This window comes from Arvicola amphibius, chromosome 5 (genome assembly GCF_903992535.2).
Source record: "Arvicola amphibius chromosome 5, mArvAmp1.2, whole genome shotgun sequence".
Classification (NCBI taxonomy): Eukaryota; Metazoa; Chordata; class Mammalia; order Rodentia; family Cricetidae; genus Arvicola; species Arvicola amphibius.
The window spans coordinates 105,446,616-105,470,436 of record NC_052051.1 but is presented as its reverse complement, the minus strand read 5'-3'; the positions used below and the strand labels follow the sequence as shown (position 1 = coordinate 105,470,436).

At 39.1% G+C, this 23,821-nt stretch overlaps 1 pseudogene; it reads left to right on the top strand.

Annotated features, from left to right (window-relative positions):
• The first annotated feature begins 1,753 nt into the window (after positions 1-1,753).
• On the top strand, positions 1,754-2,508 carry LOC119814013 (annotated as a pseudogene).
• The last annotated feature ends 21,313 nt before the right edge of the window (positions 2,509-23,821 follow it).

Here is a 23,821-nt window from a genome sequence, read left to right as displayed (position 1 = left end):
ACTGCTATCTCCAATCCAAGGGAACTTACTACCCTCTGGTGATTTAGGAGAGACAAAGTTCTTTTTGTCTGTTTCCACATTTTATCTGTTAAAGCCTTGCCTGTCACTTAGATATTTGAAATTAAGTACAAGTTAATGGTGACTTTTATCATAAGCAATGGCACATATGCAAAAGCACACAAGGATTGAATATTTCAAACCAATACCTGTTCAATTGTTACTAAGCAATTTATTTTAGAAAGATGAGACCTGGCTTTAGACTGTATATATGTACAGAGAGAGGTACTCTCTCAGATCATATCTAGACTGAGCAAGTCTGAAAGCCTTGACTGACAAGGAATACCAATACCAGTAGGTCCTTGGTGAGATTTGTGGAGGAAGAGAACCCTTTACTGTCCAGCAGGAGGTATCAAGAACTGAGAAGAGACTGTGATCTTACCCAAGTTAAAAGCAGCCATGTTTGTATGTTGTGATTCCAAGAAGTCTGGAAGAAGTAGCATCATTGTTGAGTTACAGACAAAACACTTAGGCCTGAGGACATGGCTCAGCTGCTTAAAATATGTACTGTGCTCTTCTTTTTCTTTTCATTTTTTTCAAGACAGGGTTTCTCTGTGTAGCTCTGACTGTCCTGAAATTCATTATGTAGACCAGGCTGGCCTGAAACTCAGAGATCCTCCTGCCTCTGCCTCCCCAGTGCTAGGATAAAAGATGTGTGTCCCCCACTGTCTGCCCATATTTTGCTTTCAAAGGACTCAAGTTCACTTACCAGAATTCACGTCAGGTGACTCAAAACCACCCCTAACTCCAGTTGCAGAAGAGCAAATCTTTTTCTAGGCTTAGTAGGCACTTGCCCTCATGTATAGCCACTTACATATATCCACATAATTAGAAATAAAGTCTTGTTGAATCATCTCTTCACAGCACCAGAGACTATAATAATAGCTGTATGTCTTAGGCAGGATCCCTAAGTCACAGTTTCACAGGAGAAGCAGAGCAAGGCATATGACTCCGCCATACATCATGGCTTGCAACTTAACAGCATCCTAGGCTTCAGGAAGCCAAATATTTTATAAAGGACATTAAGCAAGTCAACCATGAGCTCCAGACAGAGACATTATCTTTATTGTACTAAACGGCAAACACTGAGTGCCCTTTGCCCTGGAGAAAAACATTATCTGCAGCTTCAAGCAATATGCAATCTGCTTTTTCTGGAGTGAGACACAAACCCTAATTTCTAAAGCAAATTATACAAATGTCTTTGAAAACATAATCCAGGACAAAAGAGTCTGTGTCTTTGCTGATAACATAAGCAAAACTACATGGTATTTGTGCAGCTTCATCTCCCCAAAGCACATATTTGTTTTGTTTGCACCGTCTTAAAATTTGGAACATCTTGCTGTGTGTAAGCAAACTCTGCCAACCTGTTTAATCAATCTCAGAAAAAAAATATTAATTCAAGATTTAATCAATACCATTCCAGCAAGAACAAAAGTGTAAAAAGTAGCCTCTGACCTCAACAGTGTCTCCAGGGGCTTACTTTCAACCAGGGATGATGATCATCAACTACTGAAGTCTGTCTTATAAGATGAAGCGTTGAGGCATATAGGTACCTATACTGTCATTTCCAATTGGCAGAGGGCACTGTTGCCAAGCATACTGCATTAAGGATCACCTCTTTGGGCTTCCGACCGCCTGAGCTGTGTATGGCGGAGGGAAACTGCTGCTGTCGCCGAGGGAATCCTGACCTGGCCGCTGGCGCATGGCCATGTGGAGGCTGCTGGCGCATGCCCCCGCGCCCCTCCTGCGGGTGCACTTTTCAGATTCTTGGGCAGCCCTTCCCACCAGTGCTGGTCTGAAGACCCTCCTCCCGGTGCCAACTTTTGAAGATGTCTCCATCCCTGAAAGGTCCAAGCTTAAATTTTTTGAAAGGGTGCCACTTGTACCGAAAGTAAGAAGAGAACCTAAAAATTTGAAGGACATACGAGGACCCTCAACTGGAAGCCACTGAATTTACAGAAGGCAATTTTGTAATTTTGGCATTGGGAGGTGGTTATCTCCACTGGAGCCATTTTGAAATGATGCGTCTGACAATCAACCGCTCTATGGATCCCAGGAACATGTTTGCCATATGGCGAGTGCCAGCCCCTCTCAAGCCCATCACTCGCAAAGGTGTCGGGCAGCGCCTGGGTGGAGGCAAAGGTGCCATTGATCACTATGTGACCCCTGTGTAAACTGGCTGCCTCATAGTAGAGATGGGTGGACGCTGTGAATTTAAAGCGGTCCAGGGTTTCCTGAATATGGTCGCCCACAAGCTGCCTTTTCCAGCAAAGGCTGTGAGCCATGAGACTCTAGAAAAGAGATGCCAAGATCAAAAAGAAAGAGAACATAACAACCAAAATCCCTGGACCTTTGAGCGCATAGCTTGGCATACGGAAATTCCTGAGCCCGTATGACTTGACACAGGAAGGGCAATATTGGGGCAAATTCTACCTGCCGCAGCGTGTGTAGTGGAAGCACAGACTCCTGAAACAGTCTGCGTCTCTGCTGTTTTTAGGGTCTGGTGACTCTTGGATCATAACTGAGCACATGAGTAAGGGACTTGTGAAAAGCTGTGCTGTCAGATTGTTTCTATTAAAGTGTGAGTGTAACTCGAAAAAAAAAAAGGATCACCTCTTTGACTTTCAAGTAAGGGTTGAGTAGTAATCCTACCACATTACAACATGAAATAAAAGGATGTTACTATAGAGATAGATGAACCCAACATGAAGTCCTTGATCATTTCGGATAAAATCACGGAGAGATTATACCCTGTTATTTCTGATGAGATCAACTCCATTTTATAGAAAGCATTCACTGGGTACCAATGAACAAGTTAGTAAGAGAGTGGTGTCTACAGCAGTTAGAGACAATTGCAGGTCCAAATCTGATTGCTTTCCAAACCACATTTGCTTACAAACTTCCTAGGGATATACCAAGCAAAGAAGTTACAAATAGATCTACTAACCAAATTTTATAATTAAAATTTGTATTTTGCCATTGTTGCTAAAGTAACATAATGTGAGTTCTTAGGTTTTTCTATTTCAGGAAGCATCTTCATACAATATTATGTCAGTCAAGATACATGCTCCCTCATAGTGTTGATAAGGAACTCTGATTAAAAGAAATAACCAGCCACTCTGACTATAATTGTGTCTTATCATTAGACATAAACTCTGTTTTCTTAGGAAAAGGGGGTTCCTGTTTAAGATAAATACTCATTTGAAGAGAGAGGTTCCAGGTAGCCTTTGTTATCCATGACTTAGAGTATAGGAGAAAACCTTGCCACTGTGATGAAAACTCTTTCATACAAACTTGTCAAACCTTCAACAGATCAATTTTGAAAATAAGAGAGAGAATAAGGGAATCAGGGTCTAATATGTTAGATATGAAAATAGAGGAATGTCCTTCATTCTATTATTTTATATTATTAGTGGAAAAGACCCTACTAAACCTGTAATATACATACAAAAGGCAGCAAAGGAGATACCAGGGAGAAAAGAGACAATGCAGAGACGCGATTCTACTCAATCCTGGATTTACATAATAATACCCTTTCAGGATATAAAGTCATGCCCAGAGACTGCAGCCTGGAAGCACAGCTTTCACGATGATGGAGTGGACCATTAAAGCAGGCCGGCACTGGCTCCTTTTATTTTCAGAACAATGTTGACCCAAGTCCAATGAGATCCATCAAAATCCCATCTCTGCTGACTCATTTGGCTGCAAAAAGAGATGCACAAATCAATTCCAATAGAAAAACCAAGAAGGCTCACAAAATAAAGGTAAATTGAAAGAGAGACCACTTTGGATTTCCAGTATATAATAATAAACAATATATAAGTAAATACATAAATATAAAAAAAACATGCAAACAAACAGAACCGAAGGAGAGGGATAGTGAATCAAAAAAAGGAAGCAGGCCTTTGAAAGAATTTTGGAGAGTATTTTTGTTTAGGAAGAAGGTATTTTCAACCCAAAATACCTAAACCAGGTAAAACAAACAGAGGATATAACTTTCTGGCCCCGAGAACGGTGAGTGAGTGGTTGTGAAATTGTGAAGTCTGCAAATGGTTTCCAGACCATTGCGTGTGTGCCTGGCTACTGTACCAAGCATCCACAGCCAAGATTCCCTATTGCAGAAGCTGAAGCAAGGCCCTCCGAGCTTAGCTGTCAGCCACTGTGGACAGCAAACAGGAAAAGCTGTGCAGATGGATAGGTTTGTTATAGCTGTTATATTATATAGCGGAATTGCAGCTAACTCAGTTGTGAGCCACTCACCCTTTCTGCCTTCTCCATTTTAATTTATTTATCTTGTTTGGTCATTAGTTCTGTCTAGATTTTATGTTTATTATTCTGTATTGCACCTCTGACATTTCAGTTTGGAGGTGATTGTTTACCATATGCATTGATTCTTTCAAGCCCTCAAATATGCCCAATCAATGCTAACAAGATAGTAACTACAAATAGTCATTATTTTGCTATTTTGTGACATATGCTTTCTCTTATTTTAATGCATTCCTATGTCTCCATTTTCCTGGAGAAGCCCTCATATACCCTTCAAGTCTTTACTCCCTAACACTATACATGCAAAGCCCTGCACATCTTTGGAACGAATAAACAGAAAATATCTTGGGTGATTTAAATCTCCCTTACTCTCTCTCTCTCTCTCTCTCTCTCTCTCTCTCTCTCTCTCTCTCTCTCTCTCTCTCTCTCTCTCTCTCTCCTTATCCTTTGAAAATGCACTCTTTGCTTTCCTCATCCCCATATGTTGAACTTTCAGGAGAAAACACCATGACTAGCATAGGTTCTCTTATCTGCCTTTATTATAGCTGAGTGAACCTTCTCAGGACAAATTTGTTTCCACAGTTCCTAGAAATTTGGGCACAATGGGAACTTACCGTCAATATTTTAGGTCCATTGTATTGTCCTCTTCTATTGTAGTTTTTTGCTGCTAGTCTGACTACTTCTTGCACCAGAAGCTTCCACATAGCCTTTGATTGGGACTGAACAAGAGAACACTTTAGATGTTGAGGACTCGGTTGACAGAGTATTTGCCAAGCATCAGGAAGCTTATGCTTTACTTCTAAGGGGGAAAAAAATATCTAGAATACAGATGATCAGTGACCTGGCATAATATTGCTACAACCTACCCATGATTAAATGATATCTAATATAATGTACTACAATATAATTAATGCAACATAGAACAACATGATCTGATATGAGCATTACATGACTAACCTTTCATCAGAAGACACGAAACTCGTTCTGTCTCATGATTATCTAAAATAGAGTTTTATACACTCGTGTCAAATAGCTCATTTATAAAGGCCCATATAAAACATGTGCCTGGCTTCTCTAGTGCTCTGGGAGCTGACTAGACCCTTGGGCAAAAGGCATCCCACCCAACCCAGTCTCTCATATGGTACTTGCTTGCACTCAGACTTCAGATTTGGTTTTTAATAGATACAAGTGAAAATAAAGGAGGAGGAGAAAAGACATATTTTCTCTGCAGACTCATGGGAGATGACAACCATTTGGTTGGTGGATTAACTCGAACACAATTAAGCCATTATCCAAAGTAAGCCTTACTTTGCAATGTTTTACTATGGCCTATTTCACAGGGCCAAAATACCAAAATATTTTTAAGGAAATGATAAAATCCCAAATTAGAATACAACTGAGCATATTAACAGTCCAAATTAACTTTGTTAGATGTCTAGTCAAGGGAATGGAGTATTCAAACTTTAAATAAGTACACAATAAAGATAGCACATGCTTACTATCAGGTTGCTGGGCTGTAGCAATAAATGAACTGAATAAAATTTGATGGCTTGCTAACATGCTGAGAGCTTTGCAGTGTCTTCTGCCTTGTCGCTTAACAACATTTTGCAGTCTGCTATCGGTGAAACTAATAATGCAGATGAAAATTTCATGAAAAATATGGAATCTGCATTGGTTTTATATTATGTCGGTAAAATAGATGAAGATTATATTTTGGCATTAACAGCTAATGGTGAGAAAAGGGGCAGGGGCTGGTTGCTCATTTTGGGCCTTGGATTTGATGCTTTTTAAAGACTTGACTGTAATTATGATATTTGAATGTCATTATCATTAAACTGATGAAACATTTAAAAAGAAGGTGAATAAAGCAAAGAGTTCCTCTGTGTGCTCATGCATTTCAGCTGTATTTTGCCATAGAGACAAGGCACCTTTTGCAGACTGCAGGATAAATCACACGATGGAGCAGATATGTTGTGTTAGTGTTCCTCAGCAAGGTCAAAGTTTCCTAGGATAGAACAGTTAAAAGGTAGCAACAAAGGAACTGGGGAGAGGAATTGTAGAATAATGAATCATATTGCAAATGCTGATAGAAATTGTCCCTACTCTTTGAAATAGATTGTTTTGTGTCTTCTCTTTGAGTTGCTATAATGACCTCTTTATCAATGCTGTTGCCTCCCACCTTGATTGCCTTCATCGGAGGATTTTGATAAGAGGAAAATAATTTGGAAAAGAAAATGCTGTTAGGATGATATCATGTGTATGAGAAAAATATTCAGTTTAAGAGACAAACAACATTGCTTGCAAATATTTTCCTTGAACCAAACAACAAGTTAATGGAGAACCTTTATTTTCTCATTTCTCTCTTCCACCTTGTTTGCTTGCTTCTGTGGTCTCATTCCTTAAATGTTTGTAAAATAGTTTTCTTTCTAGATTTGTTTATTAACTAATGTTTTGTTGGCTTGGTTTAGATTGAACATATGCCCCTAACTTTAAAATGTATATTGCCAGGGGTCTTTCATAAGGGTTTTAATTGGTGACTATTAAGTTTACCAAGGGAGCAAGATCCTGAGCTGAGTGAAGGTTGGACTGGTGAATATTTTTATCTTGGGATACTTTAGATAACAGAATACCTCACTGCAAACCTGTCCTATAAAGTTCACATAAATACTTCTTAATCTTGCAGATTTTGGTGTTCTTTCTTAATTAGCAGTATTGAGACATTTATTCTGTATGATTTGAATCTCTTTACGTGATCATGACCATTCCTGCTTTTCTAAAGAACTGGTAACAGTTTCAGTGATACGATTTCTCCCATCTGCCCTTATTGTTATATCTAACTTCTTAGTCAGAAGTTGAAGGAATTGTAAATAAAGACTCTATTTTAACTCAGGACCCAGAAGAAAGTAAACACACAGCCACAGGCTTTGGGGTGGACTTTGAGTGTGTGATTTTTAGGGGAGGTTGCTAGTAATTTTCTTCTAGCCTTGTGCTACCATAGCTTGGATTATCCAGGGAATAATAACCTGGGAATACATGACTATTCAGTTTAACATAGCTCATTTGCATGTAATAAAGTCTCTTCTCCACATTTTTGGGAAATGGTCACAAAGGAAGAAAACACTCAGTAGCCCTATCAACATGCAGCTAAGAGAGTGAAGTTTCAGCCAAACTGGTTTCTTTTACTGGTCCTTTTGGATTCATTTTCCTCTTGGGTTTAACCCTTAAATATCAGGGTAAATGGGTGTCCCTTTCTTATCTTAAGGAAACGTTATTAAAAAACATTCATTCTTCATATCAAAATACATCGATTTCTAGTTTATCCCTTAAATTTTTGACTGGTACTCACTTCTTGAGCTGAAGTTCAAGTTCATCTTTCCAGTGTGTCAGATGCCTTTTGTGCTCACATTCACACACACACACACATACACACACACACACACACACACACGCACACACACATTTTGGCACACATACACTTTCATAATAAACTAACATCAGGGACCAGTGAGGTTGTTAATTGGTTCAGGGTTATTTGATTTGAAAACATGAGGTTTGGCTGTCTCCAGTAGTATTTACACTTTTACTGTTTGTTTAATTATAAAGAAATTACTTACTCATTTCACTCTTGTGTGGTTATTTTCACACTTGTATTTATATATCTTGACTAGAGTTTAGAAGAATAAAATTGCAAAACCAATACTGTTTTATTCCTTATCTCTGAGCAGTCATAGTGCTTTCTCCTTAGCTTCAATTGCTATATGTCTTTTCTGTCTTTATTTGAAATTAAGAAAGCCATCAAATCTTGAACATGGTCATGGGAGCTATATGTGCATCCTATGTCTACTTTTTCTAGCGTTGACATTATCTACCCAAAATGTCTAACTGGAGGCTTTAATGTGTTCCAAGAAAAATGTATTGATAATACAGTTTCCAATTATTCAGTTTGAGCGCACATACTTTTCATCTGACCGAGTTTACAAGAACAAATCATGTTGCAATATTTTTAAGTTGTGGGGATGGAGTACTCTAACAGGAAAGGGGTCAAATAAATCCCAGATTGGTATTTGCCTTGAAAAAGCTAGACAATGAGGAGGGATTTGGACAGGGACTTGGACTTGCCATCTGGAACATTTCTAAATCACAAAAGAACAGTAATTCTGTGGGATTTCATCCATCGATATTTATGAGATTTCCATGAAATGCTTAGAACTGAGACACCACGTTGAACACGTCATGGCTGAAATTCACCTAGGGATGAATGTTGCAGGTATTAAATTATCTATGGGCTCTAGTCAAGCAACTCAATACTCGATCTGCTCAAAGCTCAAAGAAATAAAAATCGCAAAAGGAATTCCAGTTTGAAAGAATATTTTCTTTTTAATTTCTGACGTACAATGGCAGGCAACCTGACATCATGTCACAACGGCTTAACTCCCTGCCTGCAACAGGCCTGTTGTGCCCTATCAGTGGGGGAAATGTACAAAGACATGTGGTTCTCAATCAGATTTCCCTGGTATCAGTCTGGACAGCAAGCAGTCATTCCCAATTGAGCAGGCAGATGGAGACCGAGCAGATTAATAAGTGGATCTTCTTTATCTGAAGAGCTGGCAGGCATCATGGTTCACCAGGCACCTGAGTTATATTTTTAAATAGGTCAGCACATCGAGCGTTTACAAAGGGAAAATGGAGTTAGTGGGAAGATTGGCACCAGTGGGGAGTACAATGTGGGGGGTGGAGCTCAAAATGGGCTTAGAGTCTGAGGGTTTGGACAGTTGTGAATGGAAAATAGAGAATACTTTTCCTTGCTTTGCCATCTTGCTTGAAGAAAATAGAAGGAAACATGAAACCACACAAAAGAGAGCAGGGCGATGTCTTGCAACCTGGGTAGGCACTGTGGGTTTAAAATCTTCCAGCACCATCACTACCACTACTGAGCAAACATCAGTATAAGATCAAAACACAGAGAGGTTTTTTGTTTGGTTATTTGCTTTTGTTGCTTACCTGCCATAGGACACATTAGAAATTGTGTTGCTAGAATAAGAATTCTTCAAAGCAACAAAATAACACATGTCTAAATTTTGCATGTTAATAATAATATTCATGGGTGTCTGCATCTGTATTCAAAACTCCCTACATTATCTCAGAATCAGGCTCAGAAAAATAGAGAAACTTATTTTAAACAAAGGAAACAGACAAAATATACAAACATCCTTCCCGCATATCGTCGATTTTATTATTTTCTAACTGCCAGTGCCTACTTAGTTTAATGTAAAATATGTAATTTATTTACAATAATGCACAAGATGTCTAAGTAGCATACCACAGTATCTTGTGAGCATAGATACACCTATTATAGTCAACAGTGTGATTCATGGTTTATATGTTAAATATTAATCTCTTCATAGGAAATCTTTAATCACTAAATAAAAACAAAAACCAGAGAGAAACTTTATCCCTACTGTAGTGTGAAGCGGCGGGGCTGCATCCCGCCACCCGGCTAGCTTTACCCAAAATAATTACACGGAAACTGTATTCTTTTAAACACTGCCTGGCCCATAGTTTCAGCCTCTTATTGGTTAATTCTCACATCTTCCTTTAACCCATATTTAGTTATCTGGGTAGTACCACGAGGTGTGGCTTACCAGGAGAGATCTTAACCTGCGTCCATCTCGGAGAGGAGCAGCATGGAGACTCCTATCGCAAATGCCTGAAGCGTCTCCCCAACTCTACTTCCTTGTTCCCACAATTCTGTTCTGTCTACTCCACCTACCTAATTTTCTGTTCTTAAAGGGCCAAGGCAGTTTTCTTTATTAATTAACCAATGAAAGAAACATAGACAGATAACTCTCCTCCATCACCCTACTATTTCCAGATGAAGGATTCCCAGACTTGGGCGATAGAGAAAGCACAATGGAGTCCTTAACTGAAGGAATAGGGCTGCTCACTTCAGATACGCCATTTCCAAATCCCCACCCTGGCTGAGCAACAGAAATGAGGGTTTTTTATTTAACCACTGGTCCATATAGGGGTGGAACATGTGAAATGAAAAGCAGTAAAATGTTCAAATTTTGTAAAGAAGAAATCTCTTCTCCCTTTTCTCTCCTGGTAATAGGAACGGATTCTTGGGACTGTGCCATGTAACCCAGATTGAATAAGGCAAGAGCGAGTGACTCTCACAGAATTTGCCTTAACACTTGATTTGACAGCTGGAAGTCAAACTCCATTTGCTTGTGTTGTTTCCAAGGGTAAATTTAAAAAAAAAAGAAGCATTTGAAGAGAATAATTTGGGGACCTCTGGGGAGAAGAATGTATTGATTAGGAAGAAATGTATGAGTCTAAGGAGCAAATTTCTTGTAAAATGAGACTCAGGAAAATTATGTAGCAAAGTAGAGGTGATGTAACAACAAATGCTTAATTTGGAGAGGATTTTGAAGTGTATCCAAGTTCCTGAATCCTCAGAGAGTGTCTGAGATTTTTCCCAGGATTAAATTGCTTTTTGTTTGTTTGTTTGCTGTCTGTGTGTGTGTGTGTGTGTGTGTGTGTGTGTTTCTACAAACAGGTGATTGGTATTGCTTATGGTATCAAAGAATGCTGAACTCCCTATAAGCCACTGGAGAAACTGGAGAAATCCTGGAAAGTAGCAACAGGGGTGGCAAAGATTCCCACAGTGGTCTTCCATCCTAGAAAGGAAAAAGTGGCCACTGAAATTTGAAGACTTGTGGAGGACCAGAGAGAAAGGGTAGATCTTGGATGTGTGACAGACGCACAGACCATCATTACAAGTTTGTTGACTGGGGTTTCTGTCACACCCAGTCCCACATGTGTTTAGTCACAAATAAACACACAGAGGCCTACATTAATTATAAACTGATTGGCCTATTAGATCAGGCTTCTTATTAACTCTATAATTTACTTATATTAGTCCATAATGTGTGTGTGTGTGTGTGTGTGTGTGTGTGTGTGTGTATGTGTTAGCCATGTGACTTGGTACCTTTTTGGCAAGGCAGTTACGTCTTGCTTCTTCTGTGTCTGGATGACAACTGCATACTGAGCCTTTCCTCTTCCCAGAATTCTCCTGTTCTCCCTACCTGTACTTTCTGCCTGGTAGCCCTGTCTACACTTCCTGCCTAACAACTGGCCAATCAGCATTTTATTAAACCAGTATAAGAAAAAAATCTTTACAGGGTAAAACCATTATCCCACACCACATTGGTTCTGAGAAAGCTTTGGAAGAACATTAAACCTCAGAGTTATACTCATGGATATACGGCTCAGATGAAAAATGTGAGCATCTTTGCTCCAGTGCTTTGTATGCCTTGAGATATCTGTGGTGTTTTCATTCTTTTATCTCCCTGCTCTAGTTACGTTTCAATTACTGTGAGCAAACTTCCTGATAGAGAGCATATAAGGGAATCAAGGTTTATCTCAGCTCATGCTTTCAGAGATATCTTCTTCCATTATCATTGGGAAAACATGAATGGCAGGTCAGTCTGTCTTAATGTCTTACACAGACATTCAGCAGGAATGACTGCACCTGAGGCAAGACTGTGTCTAGCCCGGGCTAACTGGATTTTCCTATACCAGGAAACAGACAGTCTTTGAGCAGAGTGCAGTTTATCCTTTAAAGTTCCACTCTTAGTGACCTATGCCCATCAGCTGGGCCTCTCTCTTAGCATCAATATATGTCACCTGGAAAAAAACACACGAGCCTGTGGAGAATGTTTCAGATTTGCACCATATCACTAGTCTTTTATATGCAATAATTTAGGTGCACACATTAAAAAATAATTGTTGTGTGTTTCTAGGAACTGGAGGAAGAAATGGCATAAACTCCATATGCTGTAGATTACGAAAATATCTCTCAATCCTAATGTTGCTTAAGCTAATAGGTGAGCAGAACAAGTGTGTGGGGGTGGTGGGGGGGGGCTGTGCCTCTCTATCTTGGTTTCAATAGAAAAGGAGGGATGAAATAATAATTCGAATTTTTTTTTCATTTTTATATCTTGGAAATTCTTTTTTTTCCAGTTTATTTATTTTTTATTAAAAATTGCCATCTCCTCCCCTCCTCCTCCCCCTTCCCTCCCCTCCCCTCCACCCACACCCCCACTCCCTCCCTCTTGAGGCCAAACAGCCATCAGGGTTCTCTACAGGGCCTCTACATGGAGATTCTAGGTGTAATATAGAATCTGGCACAATAAAAGAGTTGTCAGAAGATTGTTTGAATGATTGGCTGAAGCATTTGTTCAAAGATGACCCACTGAAAAGGATTTGGAGATGCCTAATATCCCTTAGCTTAGTGTAGATTAAGGGATATTTTTTAATTAATTGAACTTTTTCAATTATTTTACATCTCAATATCAGTTTCCTTTCCCTTCTCTCCTCCCATCCCCCTACCCGCCTCCTTTCTATTCCCTCCCCCACTCACAGCTCCTCTATCTGCATTCAGAAAGGGGCAGGCCTCCCATGCATGTCAACAAAGCACCAGTTTTATGCTCCTGATTGCTTTATATCCCACACCCTTACAATCTATTCCCATACTTATCCCTATATTTCTTCTTGAATGAAATAGCAAACTCATGAAGGTCTTTAGCAGTGCAGCCCACCTCCTCCTAAAGTAACTTTCAGTTTCCTCTTTAGGAGCCAGCTTAGCCTTAGGTCCTATTATAGGACCACAGGCAACTATTGGTGGGTCCTGAGGAAAATCAGTATTGTGTGGCCTGGCATTTCCTTCAAAAAATTATTTTGGCTAAGTAAATAATCAAGGATTAATTTCCTCAGTCAAACATGGAAAAGACAATATTTCAAGAGGTGTAGAAGTGAATCCAAATTCTGTTGAGGGTGGAGGGAATACTTCCTCAGGTGAGATAAACCCTTAAGAATCTGAGGGCTCAAAGTTCTCAGCTTTGATAGTCTTCCTACATATCCTCATCCCAAGTCACAGGACATCATCCTTTACCAATTAATGCCCTTACTGTAACTACTGGCACCCTCTAAGGCTGGTACTTGAATTTTTGCTGTAATTCTACCGACCTTATAATGGAGAATTTGGGTTGGTTTACTGCAACTTGAGCTCTGTGGCCGCCGGAGAGAAGATTCTCTTCTGGGACACACTTACAAAACTTTAGACTGTTTATTTTAATCTGGAACCTGTTGATTTTATCACTAATTTTGTTATTGTCCTTCACTGTATTCTGAGATGCCAGAATTTGGTTATTTTTTTTTTTTTATCAAGTAGTGTATTCCTTTCTTTTGTTAATTTAAGTTACAAGGGCCGCTGCTTGGGAACAAGCCTAAGTGAAAGGCCAAGACTTTATAATTAAAAACAAAAAGAAAAGAACAAGTAAGAGTCTCCGCTACTCTCACATCACTCTTTCATTTATTGTAGTCAATATTTTCTATCAGTGCATGAAATAGTGTGATCCATAAGACAGGAATAGAGAAACGAGTACCCTACTACTCCATAACACATAAGAAGAAAACATTATACATGAGGTGTTTTTTAAAAAGAGCTAGCCCAAGGAGGAATATTTCTCTAAATTTTTGTAAAAATACCCCAATTACAGTAAGATGTCCCTATAGCTCCAAGGAGAGCATCCTGGCAGAACTTAGATAGATATGGGGATGCATCTGGATACACTCAATCTCGAACTTGAAGCCATTTTGCTTGTTTCTTCTCCATGTCTCCTCTTTTACTTTCCCCATGGTCCAGTGTCTCTTCACGTTTGTAAACATGTGATTCCCAGTGGCACATAGAACTTTCTCTTCTGAAAAATACTCCAAACTCTCTCCAGTGTCTCTACACATAGTAAGGTCAAATCACAAGAAACCTGAAGCAAGCTTCAAAAGAACCTTTCACACGGGACTTAGTACACCTTTTCCCATTGCCAGCTGCAGTGGAGGAATTCATGGGATGAACTGGCCAGCTCAAGACATAACCTGTGGCTAGCATTGAAGCAGTTGGTGCTCACATTCAGGGAAAGCATGCACACATGAAGATATGGACCCCAGAATGTTTTCTGAGAGAATTCCTATGTGTCGTTCATATTTTGCTCATCTGTGGTAAAAAGCCCTCCACTTATGAAGAAATACTTCCAGTTCCTTCGGAGTTTTCCTTTCCCTATTGTTTTTCATGGCCCTGCTTGTCCCATTTATGATGTGAATTCAGTGAGTTGATTTTGATTATACCAGCAGTTATTAGGTAAGTGGAATTAAATTTAGAAAAGGCTTCTTAGCCTTCTATCTAAATGTGGTGTCTGTATTTTACACTTAACTTTAAGGAAATCTTGAAGTTCTCTCTCTCTCTCTGTGTCTCTTTCTTTTTTTCAGTCTCTCTCTCTGTGTGTTTGTGTTAACATATGTAGCATATTTTCTCTTCTTATAAATTTATAGGCAGTGATTTACCTATATTTTCTCTTCAGTTATTAGATTAATAACCAGAATGACTAATGTCAACTTATTGTCTATTGCTAAATGTTATGAATGTGGCTCCATTATCCAATAGTCATTGTCAAAGTTGGCTTTCTGGTTGTCATTTTCACTTACACATTTCTTAATTATTTTATATTTCTTATTTATTTAATATTGTCAATATTATCTGATTCAATAATCATCAAGAAGTTGATATGCTTACCAGAGTTTACAGTATTAAAAAATTAAGACTGGAAGAGAAATTTATCTCAGAGAAACATAAAGAGAAAGCTATCATAGTATGATTAAAATAATTTAGATAGAAAAAATTGGGCAAAGATGTATGAGGGCTTGCATAAGGCCCTGCCTGGGCCTTAGCCAGGAGTGGTAGTAGCCTCCTGTATTTTACTAACTACAGACCTTCACCCTTTTCCCAGAATAGAAGAGCACTTCTTATTTTTCTATGTTATCTCTTGATAAATGTTTCTGTTTTCTACCACTTGGTCTGTAGAGTGGCCAACATTAATAGTTCATTTGTTTAAACTAACAGACTGTGGTCAATGGATTCTCGGGGGAAAAGAGTCAGCCAAACAGGTCCAAAGCAGCATCATTGAAAAGCACAATCAGTTCTTTATCTTTTTCATAAAGTTCACATATGCATGCATTAATCATCATGGGCTGGCCCTGGGTAGGAAGTTCTTACCTAAGCAACTTCCCCTCTACAATATATCTCTCCTGTTTAATGGGCTCTGCAGCTTAGATTTTATTGTGTGCTCACTCATCTGTTGTTTTATGAGCCAGCCTGTGTCTTTGTGATGAACTGATTAAGCTACTGGTTTTGAAGTTAAATTCATAGGCAAGCCAACATTCCTTACACACATCCCTAAGGACTTTGGCCTCTTAAGTTCCTCTTCTCTGGTGAGTTGACCTTGGGTGTATAACAGCTTTGGGAAGAACTATATTCTTATTTTCACAGCTGAAAGAATGGACTAAACTTGCTGATGAGGAAAGCAAGGGAAAACCCTATGGTATGTTCCTATATGAGAGGAGTTGCATATTTTGCAGAAATGTGTATAGTGACCAGGCAGTGCCCTAAGGAATAGAATCTGGTCTTTGAAAAGAAGGAGGGTACAGCTAAGGAAGAACTCAGCAGTACTCAAATGTGAGTGACACAGGGGACCCCAGAGCAAGTTGGGAGCTAAGTCAATGGAAATATTTCAGGTGCCGGCCTGGCTGGGGCTTTGTGAAGAGGATTAAACAAGATGCCGTATTTGTTTCTAAGCTCGGACTAGATGACATTTCACAAGGAACCTACAGTTTTAAGCCGTGTTTGGCATCAAGTCCTCTTCTCTTTTCTGATCAACCTACTGAGACAGGCTTATTGCTTTGTCTCCCCTTCTTTTCATCTCTTTCCTTCCATCTATTTTAAATTATTTTCTTTGCTTCTGCTTGTGCTTTATTGGTTTTATTTACAAATTAACATAAGCCTGTCAGTGCAATGGTAGCCTGACATCTTATGTGTGACTATGACCATAGCTTCAAGTATATCTGGCAAGAAACATTGAGATGCAGACCTAATATTTAGACAGAACCATCAGTGATCAGCTACATTTCCCAATAAGTATTGATTTCACTTTTTCAACTGAATGGCTGACATGTACCAAATTCAAAAAATTTTTCGCTTTTCCTTACTAATAAACTAGACACTTTTAACTACTTTGTTTCAATGTTAGAAGATAATTTATATACATAGATGGTATATTCTTAAAATGGCATGTGAAAAATGACCATGCCCTTCTCCATTATCCAAATGGCTAGGCTGAATTCAGTTTTAAAGCCATATGGAAAATACTATAGAATCTTTCCATATTTTAAGACAAATATGTTAGCTAAACAAAATCTTCTATTTTCTGTATTTAATTGAATTCAGGTTTCACTGACTACACAAAGAGATTTTTTTTCTTACAAAGATTCTCCTGTGTTTACAGATTACAATTAAATCACTCTCAGCCTTCACTTCTCTAAATTCAATCAGAGCTCCCATCTCCTTTTCAGCCCTGTTTTATGCCAGGTCTTTAAAGATTTATGTTTTGTACAGCTAAATTCTTACTGCCAAGTCTTTCTACCTGGAATCAGGATGATTTCTTTGCATGTTGAGCCCTGCTAAGATTGATGCATATCATCAGCTCTATTTTGAAAGTTGAGGAAGAAGTTAAAGAAGAATTAGGCCTGTCACCATTAATAGACTGTGAACCATGGCTGAGATTAGAAGGCAGGAGCTCATACCACGAATAATAGCAAGAAGAACGGGGGCTCCATCACTCACCAGTCACCTAACAGGTTGCCCTCCAATATCATCTTTATTTTATAGCACCATATCTCTTACCCTGGGGATCTCTGTAAAATGGATGGAAAGATCAGCTGAGTCGTGATGGATGAAACCATGTTGATTGCCTCTTTGGCAGGACAGAAGACTGCATGCTAAACCTTACCCTTTTGATTTCAGGTAACAGGAAGGCCACCTGGTGACATCTTCCCCATCTCCTGGGTTCCTGTAGTTGTATAATCTCCTTTTGATTGTGGCTACAACCTGTGACTTTCTTTTAACCGGAAGAATATATCAAAGATGATAGGATGTCACTCCCATGATTATGTGGTATTATATATACTTGATCTTTCTAGCTGAGTTGCTTTTTCTCGTCTATCTGCCTGAAGCAGCAAGCTGCTGTTATTGAACTGCCTATAGGGAACATTCCATGGCTGGGAGCTGAGAAGTTTGAGAATAATCCCCCGGAGGCAGGCAGAGGGTAGAATGGGCTCACTGATATTCAGCAACAAGGACATGAATTCTGCCAGTGACTGATTGATCTTGGAGGGAATTTATCTCCAGCTGAGTTTCCAGACAAAAATAGAACATGGTCAAAAGATATATTGATTCTGACTCTGTGCAACCTGCTCAGAGAACTCATATAGATCACACCATTGACAATAAGGGCATAGAGTAAAGGAATAATTTGAATGAGAAAGGCTTTTATATTTGGATGCACTGTCCCTGGTTGGTGGAACAATCTAGGAAGGATTAGTTAGGTGTGGCCCTTTTTACAGAGGGTGTGGGGTGTGTAACTGGGATAGACTTTAAACTTTCAAAAGCCTGTGATATTCCTCATTACTCTCTCTCTCTCTCTCTCTCTCTCTCTCTCTCTCTCTCTCTCTCTCTCTCTCTCTCCTTGATGCCACGTTCTAAAACTGTAAACACCAATAAGCTTTTTTTCTTTTATAAACTGCCTTGGTCATGATGTTGTCACAGAAATAAAAAAAGAAATCAAAACATGTATATTTTATGAGGTTAGGAAAATTACGGATTTTTTTTCATATGACACAGAAAATCAACACACACTTTTTCTGGGTCTAAATAATGCAATTATTGAATTTATGGGTAATTACCACAGTAAACTGAAGAAAGGGCCCAAGCTTGGAGGTGTGAAACTGATGGTAAGCTGCTGGTTTTTTGTTTGTTTTTCTTTACCCTAATATCAAAAGAACTACCTCGAGGAAAATAAAAAGAAACCTGTGCAAATGTTATTTGTTGTTTTTTTCTTCTCTGCTTTCATAACCAACAGGAAGATGTCCTGTGCATCTGGAGACATGGAGATGAGCAAAAAAGAACCCAACAAAACCCCATTCATTGCAAATGAGCTATAACTTTTGTATAAGACTTACATTTTTACCAAGAATTTTGGCCTACTTTTCAGATAACTGCAGAACACTATAAACAAATGTGTAAACTTCAAACATGAGAAAGAAAAATAGAAAAAAATGAAAAGGGACAAAGGAGGAAAAAATAAGAGGTGAAGAGAAAAGACGAGAAGAGAGAGAGAGTCATTGATAATAATTCTTTGGAAACTTAGAGAATGTTGCTGTCATGGAGCTGGAGAAATAGTTCAGTGGTTAAGAGTACTCGTTACTCTTCCAAAAGATATGGCTTTGATTCCCAGCACCAACACAGCAGTTCACAATCATATGGAACATTAGTTCCAGGAATCTAAGAAACTCTTCTGAATTTTGAGCTGTGCATATGTTGAACACATATACATGCACACAAAACATTTATGCACACAAAAATAAAGTAAATAAATCTAAAACATTAAAATTATAACTGTACACAGAGCAATAAATAATGATGGCTTTCACATTAGGTAAATGTGGAGTAGCTCACATAAAATTATTGTTAAAATCAACAGAAATATACTGTTTGTTTTATGTTTCAGGTATTATCACATACTTAATTTACAAAATAGGCAACAAAGTAGGTGTAAGGTTTAGCACAGGGGTAAAGCATTTTCTAACATGCACACAACCCTTGAGAAAGAAATAGATGAACATGGATATATGTGTACATACATATTAAGGGGACATGGAGTGCAAAACGATTCTGTTGCTTCTGCGTACACATACATACACAATGTTTCCACAAACGAATGTATTCTGCCAGGTATGAATACAACTTAATCCCATTACTTGGGATGTGAAGTAGGAGGAATGAGAGGAAACAGCCTATAGGGAGGAATATGGAATTATGACTCCTACACTAGCTCTCTCCCCTATAGACTGATCTCACATAATATACTGTACCACTGATGTCCAAGGTCATCAGGACATAGTCAACCACTTTAGACAAAACTTTGGTAATGGTTTCCTAATAGAGTGGCACTCAGTCACTGATCCATTCTCAACCACCATTATTGCTATTTCCTTAAAAGACATGGGCTATATGGTCTCCGTTATATACAAGGAGAAGCCCTCATCAAAATTTTGGATAACCCATGTCTTCTATTTTCATATTCCAGGTATATAGTAAACAATAATAAATGCCACATTCTGCCTCTTGGACAGGCTAGAGAAATGATTCTCAGTCTGTGGGTCCTGAACTCTTTGGTAGACCACTCTCTCAAAGGATAGTTACATTATGATTCATAAAAGTAGAAAAATTGCAGTTATGAAGTAGCAAGGAAAGTAATTTTATGCTTGGACATTACCACCTGAGGAACCACATTAAAGAATTGCATCATTAGGAAGGCTGAAAATCACTAATCTAGAGGGAATTCTGCTTGTTACAAGGATGCTACAGTGATCGTCAGTGTCAAGTATAATTTTTTTAAAAAATCTGCAATTGTATGGATGTCCACCTACGTGAACCCATCCAAACTAATCCTTCATCTAGAAAACACTTACTTTACTACATGTAACTCCTATTTTTTTTAAAACAACTGGCTTGGGGTCCTTAATTTGAAACTCCAAATGATAAAGCAACATTAAGGTGACAAGGTTTGTTCAAATTCTTCTTCTTGGGGTCCCTTTGCAACTGAAAGTGATGACACAGTCTTAAAAATATATTTTATTTTTTAATAGAATATTTTCATAAAAGTAGATGTTATAACATAATTTTCACACATGTACACCAGCGTACTTATCTCATAAGGACAGCCCAGTTATCACTTCCCCCTTCCTCTTCCATTAGTCTTCTTTCTCCCACCAACTGGTCCCATTTGGTTTTCATCACACACATACCTACACACACACACACACACACACACACACACACACACACACACACACACACTTAAATTAAGGTTCTGTATATTAGAGAATGCAATAAGGAACTCAAGAGACTAGACTTTAAAATGCTAATTAACCCAATTAAAAAATGGGGCACTGAACTTAACAGAGAATTCTCAACAGAAGAAGTTCGAATGGCCAAAAGACACTTAAGGTCATGCTCAACCTCCTTAGCAATCAGGGAAATGCAAATCAAAACAACGTTGAGATACCATCTTACACCTGTCAGAATGGCTAAAATCAAAAACACCAATGATAGTCTTTGCTGGAGAGGATGTGGAGTAAGGGGTACACTCATCCATTGCTGGTGGGAATGCAAACTTGTGCAACCACTTTGGAAAGCAGTGTGGAGGTTTCTCAGGAAATTTGAGATCAACCTACCCCAGGACCCAGCAATCCCACTCTTGGGAATTTACCCAAGAGATGCCCAATCATATTACAAAAACATTTGTTCAACTATGTTTATAGCAGCATTATTTGTAATAGCCAGAACCTGGAAACAACCTAGATGCCCTTCAGTGGAAGAATGGATGAAGAAAGTGTGGAATATATACATATTAGAGTACTACTCGGCGGTAAAAAACAATGACATCTTGAATTTTGCATGCAAATGGATGGAAATAGAAACCACCATCCTGAGTGAGGTAACCCAGGCCCAAAAAGATGAACATGGGATGTACTCACTCATAATTGGTTTCTAGCCATAAATAAAGGACATCGAGCCTATAATTCGTAAAAAATCCTAGAGAAGCTATATAAGAAGGTGAACCCAAAGAAAAACATATAGTTATCCTCCTGGATACTGGAAGTAGACAAGATTGCCGGACAAAAAAATGGGAATATGGGGGTGGGGTGGGATGGGGGGATGGGGGGATGGGGAGAGAAAAGTGTGAAGTGGAGGATGGGAAGAGCTTGGGGGAATAGGATGGTTGGGATATAGGAAGGGTGGATATGGGAACAAGGAATTATATATCTTAGTTAAGGGAACCATTCTAGGGTTGGCAGAGACTTGACTCTAGAGGGGTTCCCAGGTGTCCAGGAAGACGCCCCCAGCTAGGTCCTTGGGCAGCTGAGGAGAGGGTGCCAGAAATGTCCAGATCCTATTGCCATACTCATGAATATCTTGCATATCAACATAGAACCTTCACCTGGCATTGGATGGAGAAAATGACAGAGCCCCACATAGGAGCACCGGACTGAGCTCCCAAGGTCCTGATGAGGAGAAAAAGGAGGGAGATCATGAGCAAGGAAGTCAGGACCGTGAGGAGTGCGTTTACCCATTGAGACGGTGGGACAGATGTAACGGGAGACCACCAAGTCCAGTTGGAATGGGACTGATGGAACTGGGGACCAAACCGGACTCTCTGAATGTGGCTGATGGTGGAGGAGGACTGAGAAACCAAGGACAATGGCAATGAGCATGAACTCTACAACATGGACCGGCTCACTGTGAGCCTTGTCAGTTTGGTTGCTCACCTTCCTGGATTTAGGGGGAGCTGGGAGGACCTTGGACTTAACATAGTGAAGGGAACCCTGATGGCTCTTTGGCTTGGAGAGGGGTGGACTGGGGGTATGGATGGGAGGGGAGGGAAGGGGGAGGAGTAGGGGAGGAGATGGAAATTTTTAATAAAAAATGAGAAAAAAATCAGTAATGATAAAAGGAAATTAAGGATATCTTGACTGGGGTTTAGGACCATTAAGCACACTGATTTTCCATATGCTAATCTACACGTACACACTTACACAAACTGAAGGTCAAGGACTAGAACCACAACTGTGCAGGCATCCTCACACTTCTGAATTACTGACTAGGATTTAATTAGTTGTGGAAAGGTATGATATTTCAGACCCAGAGCCGCATTTTCAGGAGTTGTGTTAAATTTCTTTAAAAATAATTCATTGCCCAGCTCCATGTCAGGCCTAACACCTCATGAATTTCTACTAAACCCATTTTGAATGTGTTTAACTACTAAGTTGCACTAGCTTCAGTCAACCCAAACTTAGCAACTCAGACCTAGAGCAGGGAATCCCTGCTTTGCTGTAACACATTGGTCTGATGTTTCTCCCAATGTATTTTTTGAGTGCCTTGATTAGTGGCTTTCTTTTGTTCTTTTACTACAAAATGTTTCCGTAACCATTTCTACATTGAATTCCATATTCCCAGGTTATGGTCACTCAGATTTGGCTCAGAATAAATAAACTCTTATTCCCATTGAAATTAAACCTGTGTTTTGCTTGGAAACTTAATTCAATAAGTCTGTAGACTTTTTTCAGGAGAAGAAAAGTTGAGTCTAAATCAAGCACACTTGATAAAATGTGTTACTAAAGACAAGATTTAGCATTTCTAAAATCTATCCATGTCAATAGAGCAATGAGATACTTACACGGGATTTTGATAGAATATAGTTCTATTTCCAGAAGTAAAGTTGAAGTTTTTACAGCTATTAACTACAACTGTGAATGCAAAATAGTTATTAAGAGTGTTGTATAGTAATATTATTTCTATCTAGGCATAAAACAAGCCGTTCCATCACCATCATGCAATACAGATAATCTTGACCTCCTTGTTATCAGAATAAACGAATCCAGAGGTACCCTAGATCCATGGCAGTGTCCAGGTGTTGTTAAAACCTTGTAGTAGGATTTAGGAGCACACCCTTTTCTGGTATCCTAACCTTAGTCCTTCCTATCTTCCAGGTAGGTGCATGTTGTCTTGGTAAGCTTGAAGGAAACTGGCATATACTGAACATAAAGATGAACTGAACTCAAGATTCTATGATATAGCTTTGCCTGGCTACCAGCTAAGCTTGGCTGGGGTTTTCTGGGATGTGATTGTTCTTGGGTCCTTCAGAGCCCTAAAGCACCTTTGCTCTGTTCTTCTTAGCATGCTCAGAAACCATATTGGTTGACTGAGATCAACATGATGGAAATGTTTCCTTGGTCTGTCACTTATACAATCTTTGGGTGAGGAAAAATGTCTTCATGTCTTTCCACATAATGTAACACATAAATACCTACATATATGTACAAACATAATCAGATATATGAATAACTAAAAAGACAAAGAAAATAAAAGCTCAGAACTTACTCTAAGTTCTCGGCGTCCCTTTGTGATCCTCTGAAATGAAAGACATGCCAACAAGCAAGAACTCCCACTGAACTGTTTTACCCAATGCAGGTCACTGGGATGGGAAGACGCAGATATGCTTACACGTGAACTGGTTATTTAGCAGCATCTGTCCTCTGTTCCTATGGCTGGTTTGTCAGTGATCTTCTCCAGATGTGGCTTTTCTCCAGTGTCATCACAGATTGCCTGTGGGACAGACACGATGATGAAATAGATCTCTCTCTTTGGGATCATAAAAAAGGGTTAAATGAGTGCTAGAGCGAGGTCTCACAGCTTGAGAGCACCTGCTGTTTTCACAGACGACCCAGGTTCATTCACAGTGCTCACATCAAGTACCTCACAGCTGCA